The sequence below is a fragment of the Drosophila busckii genome, chromosome 2R, assembly GCF_011750605.1.
Source record: "Drosophila busckii strain San Diego stock center, stock number 13000-0081.31 chromosome 2R, ASM1175060v1, whole genome shotgun sequence".
NCBI classification, from domain to species: domain Eukaryota; kingdom Metazoa; phylum Arthropoda; class Insecta; order Diptera; family Drosophilidae; genus Drosophila; species Drosophila busckii.
In genome coordinates this window covers 19,922,472-19,931,422 of record NC_046605.1, presented here as the reverse complement: position 1 = coordinate 19,931,422, position 8,951 = coordinate 19,922,472, and the positions used below count along the sequence as shown (strand labels likewise).

At 37.8% G+C, this 8,951-nt stretch overlaps 1 protein-coding gene across 1 annotated transcript in view; it reads right to left on the bottom strand.

The window, feature by feature from the left end:
* Window positions 1-8,680, bottom strand: part of LOC117134698 — a 31,106-nt gene extending 22,426 nt beyond the window's left edge. The window contains exon 1 of the mRNA XM_033293206.1: window positions 8,617-8,680. The gene's annotated coding sequence lies outside the window, so the exon portion shown is untranslated. The remainder of the gene's footprint in view (window positions 1-8,616) is intronic.
* Window positions 8,681-8,951: the final 271 nt, after the last annotated feature.

The window sequence follows — 8,951 nt, the reverse complement described above, 5'->3', positions numbered from 1 at the left end:
GTTTATTTAATATTGTTTTTAAAGGGGTGTCTTGTGTTGTGAACATGTTTGCTTGTAGTTGTTTAGTTCTAATTTCTATGGGCGATATGTTGGCCTCGAAGTAGAGGTTGTATGTAGGTTAAACAGATTTGGATTTTAGATTTACATACCTATAAGAAACCCTAAAAAATAATATTATGTTCTGTTGAGAATACCAAAAGTCACACTTGTACACATACACATTGGAACAATAAAGATCTCAGAGAGAGGCAAAGCTCTTTCTTCTCTTTGTTCTCTCTCCCTCTCTCTGCCTAAGAACTTTTTGCTTACCTTTTGTATACACATGCGTGCCCTACTCACTTACTTGCAGACAACGAGAGCGTGCGGTAAAAACAAACACGCAATAAATTTGACGTCGGCAATGCCATGATACAATAATACAAGGTAGCGGACTGCGCTCTTCTTTTTGAGTGTTTGGGTACTTAGCTTTATTCCCTCCCGCTCACACCGTATACAAAACAAAAAGAGCAAGAGCGAGAAAGAAGCACAAAGGAAGAAGAAGCTAAGTAACCTAAGAGCGCAGTCCGCTACCCAGTGTTGCCATTTCTTCTTTTTTACGGCGTAGAAAAGCCAAACCAACCTTTAAAAAAAGCTAGAAACAGCCAGAATATTTTTAAGAAAGCTAAAAAATAACGCTAGAGTAGTCAAACGATATTTTTATACATAGAGACCATTTATTAGTCTGTTATATTTGAAATGTGTGAAATTCGTCTATTATATTCTCCTCTTCGGCTGTATTTATATAAGTTTCATTTGTTCCAATCTTTTTAAGACATGAATTTGGGACTTTGTAGTTGAGGCAGCACTTATTTTCCCGGCGTAGTCCATATCTTAAAAATGTGAAATTTAATGCATTAAATATATTATACTAAATGAGTTAAAAAGACAAATTACCTAATGTGTAAAATTGAGTTTAATGTTTGAATGGCCATTCTGCTCCTCAATTTAGTTTTAATGATGTTCATTTGACTGAACACTCTACGTTCGACCACGGCAACGACAGAAGGCTTAGCGCAAATGCAGATAGTGCTGCAAATCTTTTATTTCCTGCTGCATCCACATACTTGAACACTTCGGCCCAAAAGCTTGTGGTATCCGTCAAATTTTATTCGTTTGTGAAAATGCGGAAGACGAAGCCTTGTGTTTGGCAGTCTTGGCATGTGCGTGTTAATCAGAAAGTTTGGCTGTAATGCTGAATTTGCAGTATTTGCAAAAGCATTTGCCGTCATCAGCTGCATCTACACTTAGCCAATTCTTAAATGCAGGGTCCTGCATCCAGGACTGACGCGGTTTTTGTTTATATATTTTAGGCATTTTAAACTTGGAAACTCTTAAACTCACACTTTTGAACTTGTGAAATACCATGTTTAAACTCGATTCATAGTAAAAATCGATAAAAATGTTATGCTCTTTTGGCATACCGATGTTTTTTATGATTCAAATAGAAAATATACTATAAAGTATTTTTGTTTTTAAAAAGCTAAAATAAAGTCAATTTTGCTTTCAAAAAGGCTATATTTCCCGCTACCCGCTAGTTCACAATTTGCCCCACTATTTGCTTTTTAAAACAGCCAGATATAGCGGGCAAAAAGCTAAAATGGCAACGCTGCCGCTACCTTGTATTATTCTACCATGGGCAATGCGGCGCTGAACTAACCGAGTACTCGGTCGCGAAACTCATTCGTTCATTGGTTCGTCGTTCAAAACCGGTTAATATTCTACTCATGCCTTTACCACATTTGCCGAATCGGTTTTACTCATTGTCTCACTCAGTCAGAAATTTGAGTGAGTGTACCATATGCCGTTTTGGCTGTATTCATGCAGACCTCTATTTTATAACACTAACCAAAGACCTATTTATAATTTATAACATATAACATTTTGTAACGAATCAGCTGGACCCACAGATCAGCTGAGCCGATAACCTGAAGTTTCGTGGATTAGCCTACCACCGAAAGCTCTGTATCGATCGGGCACTTAGAGGACCTAGCCCTGGTTCATATTCGTCCCTGGACGCTTTAAGCATCTAGCCCTAGGCCTCCCGTCCCTGGCTCTCTTTCCTTCCGGGCATCGTGCAGACCAGACGTGATTCTAGTGCAAGTGCGGACATTTACTTTATTAATTTAATGATCACGATAACAACTGAAATATACGGAGGTTCTAGTAACCTTCCTAATAAATGCCATTAAACCACAAAACTTCTACATTTTATTTATTAACCGCATCCATCGTTGGAAGAAATCTTGAGCCCGGCTCAACATAACCCGCCAACAGCTAATTTGCGCTACGATATATATTTATAATTTTATAACACTAACCAAAGACCTATTGAAGAGCGCCAACGACAATCTTATAACAGCGCTCTCTCTCATTTTAATTTAAATAAATAAATGCAATCTAAAATTTTAATTAAAATATAATTTATTCTTAAACTGAAAAGTTATTGACACAATAAATTTAAAATTTCTTGACTTATAATAAAATATTAACATATTTTGCATAAATCAAACAAATTTAAAGTACTAAGGTATCTTAGAAGCGTCAGTCTGTCTGCTGGTCCATTTTATGTTTTATTGTTGATTTTGCTTTCTGGCTTTCTCCGATCACTTGCAATAAATGAGAAATAATTAATTAATACATAACATTTAATCAACAATTTTGAAAGTTTACCTTAGGCGTCTGTCGGGCGCAAAGCGACTGTGGAACAGATTAGACAGGGCAGGGCATATACACTGCCGCTCAACTGAATAGGTTTGACTTCTTTTTTAGACTTAGAACATAATATCTTCATAACGAGCACTCGGATTTAAACCAAATAAATTTTTTTAAGTAAAACGATCAATTCTTTATAAAATACAAAAGTTTTTTTTTTGTTTTGGTTTGGTTTTTATATTTTTTTATTTTTTTTTCAAAAACAGCTGAAAACCTACATTATTTTTGGCTCAAGTGAATAGGTTTGACCAACAAAACTATTAAAAAAAAATTATTCACAGCAATTTTTTATGGTACTTGGTAACTTAAATAATAAAAGACATTATTTCTGAATTATTTAATATTTGGTATGACCCCCCTATTCCTAATTATTTCAAACATTCGATTTGATAAGGAATCGTAATATTTTTCAATTTCACTCAGTGAAACAGTTGCTCAGGCTTTTTTAATCGCTTCAACCAGGGTCGCCGAGTCTTGAAATTGTCTTCCCCCTTCATACACTCTCTTGGATAAAAGTCCCCAAATGTTCTCGATAATATTTATGTCTGGGGAGTATGGCGGCCACTCGAGCAAGTTCACATTCTGGTCCTTAATCCACTGTTTTGTAACCCGGGCTGTATGGATGGGGGCGTTGTCTTGTTGGTACGTCCATTGAATAGGTCCAAAAATTTCGGAAAACTGGGGAAAAGCCTTTTGGAGCACAGTCTTGTAGACATTTGCATTCATCTTTGATGAAACAAACTGCTGCTCGCAAGTTCCATAAAACGATATGGCTCCCCAAACCATTACGCCTCCTGTACAGGAGTGATGACGACTCAAAAAGCATTCCTCTTTTCGCATATCGTGAAAATAATAGTTGTAGCCATCCGGTCCGTCGAGATTGAACTTTTTTTCATCGGAGAAGACCGCAGCCTTCCACTCCTTGTTCCATGTCATGTGATCCCGCGCAAATCGAAGTCGCGCTTCCTTCCGTGCATCATTGAGAGGAGGTTTTTTTTTTATTTTTAATCTCTTTAAGTGTTTAGCACTCCGAATAACTCGTTTTACCGTTGCCAAACTAGCATTTACACCGCATTCATCCCTGATTTTACTGGCAGACAGGTGGGAATTCGAAGCAGTTCGAAGGATTAATCGCCTCTCTGATGCCGTCGTAGCATATTTTTTTCCTCCTATCATTTTTTTCCCGTAATCGGCTTCATTACGAAGAAAATTGCTTACCACGTTTTGACTTCGACCAATCTTCTTTGCTATTTCATTATGTTTTAGGCCAGATTCAATATAGCCTTTAATTTGACAAATGGCAAAGGGTGTGTTCTTTTCTTTGTTAGACGAAATTTAGGCAAGTATGGACGGGTTACAGATGTGGTTATTTCTCATTCTGCTTCGCACATTTGTATAAAGTGTTTGTAGGCATTTAAACAAATCATGGAAATAGGTTTTGACGGTATCCTCAGTACTCAAATATTGAACATCTGTGTAAAGCATACACATCTGTACATATCCTTTATACAAACCGACCATGTACTCCAACCTATCATTATTTAAATTATGAAGGTTTACTTTATGAACTGACTCATCCGTAAACATTTTCTTTAATACCTTTTCAATATTAAAGAATTGTTCACTAATAAGCTCATGATAACGTTCATTGCTTATTTTCAAAGAACCCGCTTAAGCTATAGCGAGTTGTGTTTCAAAATTAGGAGTGATATCTTGCGAGTATACTCCTTCGAGATACTTGTCTCGCGAGCGTCTGTCGGTGATGGACCACAGGTTTTTTATATGAGTGAAACATATAAGATGAGCCAAGTCTTTTTTCAACAGCATGGAAGTCTTCCTGATGGCTATGAGATCATTACCACGATTTTGAGTCTCTATTTCTCTGATACATTAGATAAGAATACCCGCCATATCAGTAGAGTTCGTGGTATTATCACCGATATTTATATAGGCATAAATCGGGACTAGTGACTCATCTTCTTTGGTCGACAGAGCGACTACCAGGAGTACAGTCACTCTTTCGCACATCCCCTTACAAGGGAATCCAAACTCGTCTAACATCAAAAAGAATCCGCCTTTCGGAATTTTTTGAATGTTGTTCCGCCCATCTACATGCCCTGCTACTGGTTTTCTGTATACCTTCCTGGCTTAGTGATTCTATAAATTAAATAAACAATTATAATTTATAACATATCTTCTACTATATAAAAATAAGTCGGGTTTTCTTTCCTGACGCTATAACTCCAGAACGCACGAACAGATTTCCACGGTTTTGCATTCGTTGGAAAGGTCTTGGACTCCGTGAGGTTTTTATAGCAAACAAAGATCAGGAAAAATTTCAACAGGAAAGCGGGAAAATCATTTTTTTTACCGTTCTTCCACTGTTTAATTTGTAAGCATCATATGTTCATCGATAAAGCTATCATATGTATGAAATATATTATCTCGACTCTAAAACTTTAAATGTAATGTATTGTGTTCACTGTGAAATCGTGAAAATAGTATTTTATAATAGAGGTCTGCACGAATGTACTCAAAATTTTCGGTTATTTGAGTACAACAAATCTCGTTCGCAATTCGGCGTGCATTAGAGGGCTGAAAGTCTTACCAAGCTTCGTAAATAGTGTTTGTAGTTGAAAAAATCCGCCAACCAATGAACCCCAAACAATAAAATTTAACAAATAATTAAGCAATAACAATTTATGAGCCATTTAAGTACTAAACTAAATTTACAATGGTTGTAACTTTAAAATTATACAAAAATTTTAGGATGTCTCCTCAAGCAAGCTATTAACTGATGGAAATAATTTATTTCCACTCTTTTTTCATATTTCTCTGCCCAGTAATACATGGGTCAGACCGTAAAAGCAAATAATTCAATATGTCTGTATTTGTAAATATTCGTGACATTTTGCGGGTATAATTCAGTCTGTATTTCTTTGTTGTTCGCCTCTGCAGGTTCCTCCTTCCTTGAAACAATTGCGTGCTCTATAATAGCAGATCCGTGAATAAGCACCTTCTGAACCGTCGCAGGCAAATAGTACCAGGGATAGTCCCTGATTAATCCTTTGTCAGTATCGAGGTCATATTCATTAAATTTGTGTACGTTGATTTTGTGTCCCGATGCCAAAGCTTGCAGTAAGATGGAGCACCGATGAATCGAATTTTCATCTCTAGGCTGGTCCACTATTATTTAATTATTTAATGTCAACTATGAACATCCGACGATAATAGATAATTATGATAATAATTTAAAAATTAAATTTAAAAATTATTTAAGATTATGTTTTTATACTTTATAATAGTTAAAAAAGTTTAAATCTTTTAGTAAGTGTTAATTATTTATATTTAGAAAAAAGTTAAAACAGATCTTTTAGTAATACAATCAGAAGCCTCTGTGTTGATATCAGAATAAAGTTTGTTGTAATCAGCACAGAGTATTCGAAGGGGTTCATGTATAAGTGATAAAGGAACAAAATTTCGAGTATTCCTAGCAGGAACTGAGAAATTAAGTTGACTCAACAAGTATGAGGAGTCAATTTCCCTTTTAACTAATTTAATCATAAACATAACGCTACATAATACGGCGGTTAGCTAACGATGGAAGATTAATAAAAAAGTAGACGATTAGTGTAAGATGGCAGATCAATTCCTGGAACCCAGTTAAAGCCTCGCAAAGCAGATTCAATATTTTTTTTTTTGACAGATTCAATACTATTCTGTGGTTCGAGTATTGTGGAGAACCAAACAACAAGAGCCATATTCCAGAATCGGACGAACAAGAGATGTATAAAGAAATTTTGTTGTGTAAGGGTCATCAAATGCTTTAGCCCATCTTTTGATAAAGCCGAGAACTTGAATTGCCTTACTGACAGTTAGAGAAACATGCTTGTCAAACTTTAGCTTACTATCAAGGATAACACCTAAGTCATTTACTTCTGCTAATCTATTGAGAGGTAACTGATAAATGTGGTACTCAACTATGTGAGGTGAGTGTCTATAGAAGGACATTACTTTACAACATTTAGAACAGTTAAGTCTTAATAAGTTGTATTTACACCATTAACAAAGTGGTCAAGATCTGTCTGCAATAAAGACTACTTGACATGTCTCTAAACGATAGGCATATGCTTCACATCATCAGCATACTTAGAACGTTTGAATCACAATGACTGAGGTGCAGATCATTGATAAATAAGATTAACAAGTGACAGGTTTAAAAGTTGGGCGCCAAACCAAACTTTTTAAAAATATCACTTTGACTAGGGCCCATCCCGGGGGCAGCAACACACACTCACAAACACATACACACCACAAACAGCGGACGCGTCACAGCTCGTTTTCGCTGAAGCGCCAGCAGCGACGTTTGTATGGCGCGTCAGCACGTGCACCCCGCTGTCTATTAAATTGAAATGTGAATAATTCCTAAGGTTTTTATCCGATCGTTCTGAATTTTTCACAATCGGGTCAAAAAACATGACTAGGCATTTTGTGATTTATTTCAGATTTTATTTATTATGTACTGCCTTATATATCGTGTTTTTCGAATTTGCGGGGAGGGGGGAGGAATTAAAAAAAATAAAATAAAAGCGTAGTGGCCTGGATATAGGAGCTACATACCAAAATTGGTTGCTCTAGCTCTTATGGTTGCTGAGGAACACGCACTCATCAGACGGACGGACGGACAGACTGACAGACGGACATGGGCTATATCGACTCAGCTTCGTCGAGCTGATCAAGGATATATATACTTTGTGGGCACGCCTCCTTCTCCCTGTTACATAACATTTTGGCACTTCATAAATACCCTTATTCCTCTTTTTACAAAATTCAAATGTATAAAAAGCAATGTCCAAAGGGTGACTACCCTGAGAATCCAGACGTTAACAGACACGGCTGGAGAAGCGCTGACTTGAAAACTACTGTTAGTTAGGTAAATAGATACCCACTTCAAAAAATTCTTTGGAAATCCAATAATATTTAATTTATTTATTAAAAGACGATGATTAACGGAATCGAATGCTTTACTAAAATCAGTCTGCATTTTGTTTTGAAAACCTTTAACCACCCTTGAAGAAAACTCAAGTAAATTGTTGGTGGTAGACTTTTGTTCAACAAAACCGTGCTGATAAGGTGATATATCAAAGTTTAAATTTTGCGCCCTTTGGTGATCGTTGGGTTGCCATGTCTTGTTTTTTGTTGGAACTTGGCGATCTCTGGAGCCGTTGTTCCGACCCTGGTTCGGCGTTGCCATCTAGTTCGATTTTATGTTCCCGCGTGTTTATTATATTTTCTTGCGGCAACAACAGTGTTTTTTTAATTTTGTACTTGTTGCCATCGTTGCTGCCCGATGTTTGTGGTGGCCGAGGAGTCCTCCTTGGGCTCCTGGATGTCCAATTCTCCCTTGGTCGGATGGCTGTAAAGGATAGAAGTGCCCCTGTGTTCCCCCTTTGTTTTGGTACGTTTGGTTTTTTAAATAATGCAGTGCTACAGATGGTTTTTTTTTTCTTTGTTTTATCTTTATTTTTGTTACACTAATCTGCGTACAGTTACGCCATGGGCGTTAGATCGGATCCTATATCTACTCGAGCCCACCGTAACGATCGTGGCCGTCCTTTTGGCCCAGCGCTCGCCTTGCCTCTCGATCTTCGCCCGGATCTCATCTGGCCACTCGTCCTCCTTTAGTTGGCCGGGCGTCGGGGCCGACAGCTGTCGTTGTAGTTCGGGGCGTGGTGGTCTTGTAGGATTTGGGCATGAGGACTGCCGCATTAATACTGGCCTGTGTGCGGCGGGGTGATCCACTGTCTCCGTTGGAGCTGCCTGGGCCCACGAGGGACTCGTTGCCGTTGTCGCGGCCCTTTATACCTGTGGGATCACGCGTTTCTTCCGTTAATTCGCTTATGTGCATCCCTTCAACGGTCCTTATGTGGTCATTGTTCGATGTTAGCTTTCACCACTAAGCATACAACACATAGAGGCGTCAAATCGACTAAAAACATTCTTGAATGGGAGCTGTGGAATTATAATTGAGGCCAGTTCAGCTAGAAGCACTGCGCCACACAATTCAAGACGTGGCAGAGAGACTGTTTTTACTGGTGCCACTCTGGTCTTGGACGTTAGAAGATGAGTAAAAACTTGTCCATTTATCTCAATTCGAACATAAAGCGCGGCCCCATCTGCCCGCTGTGATGCATCGCAAA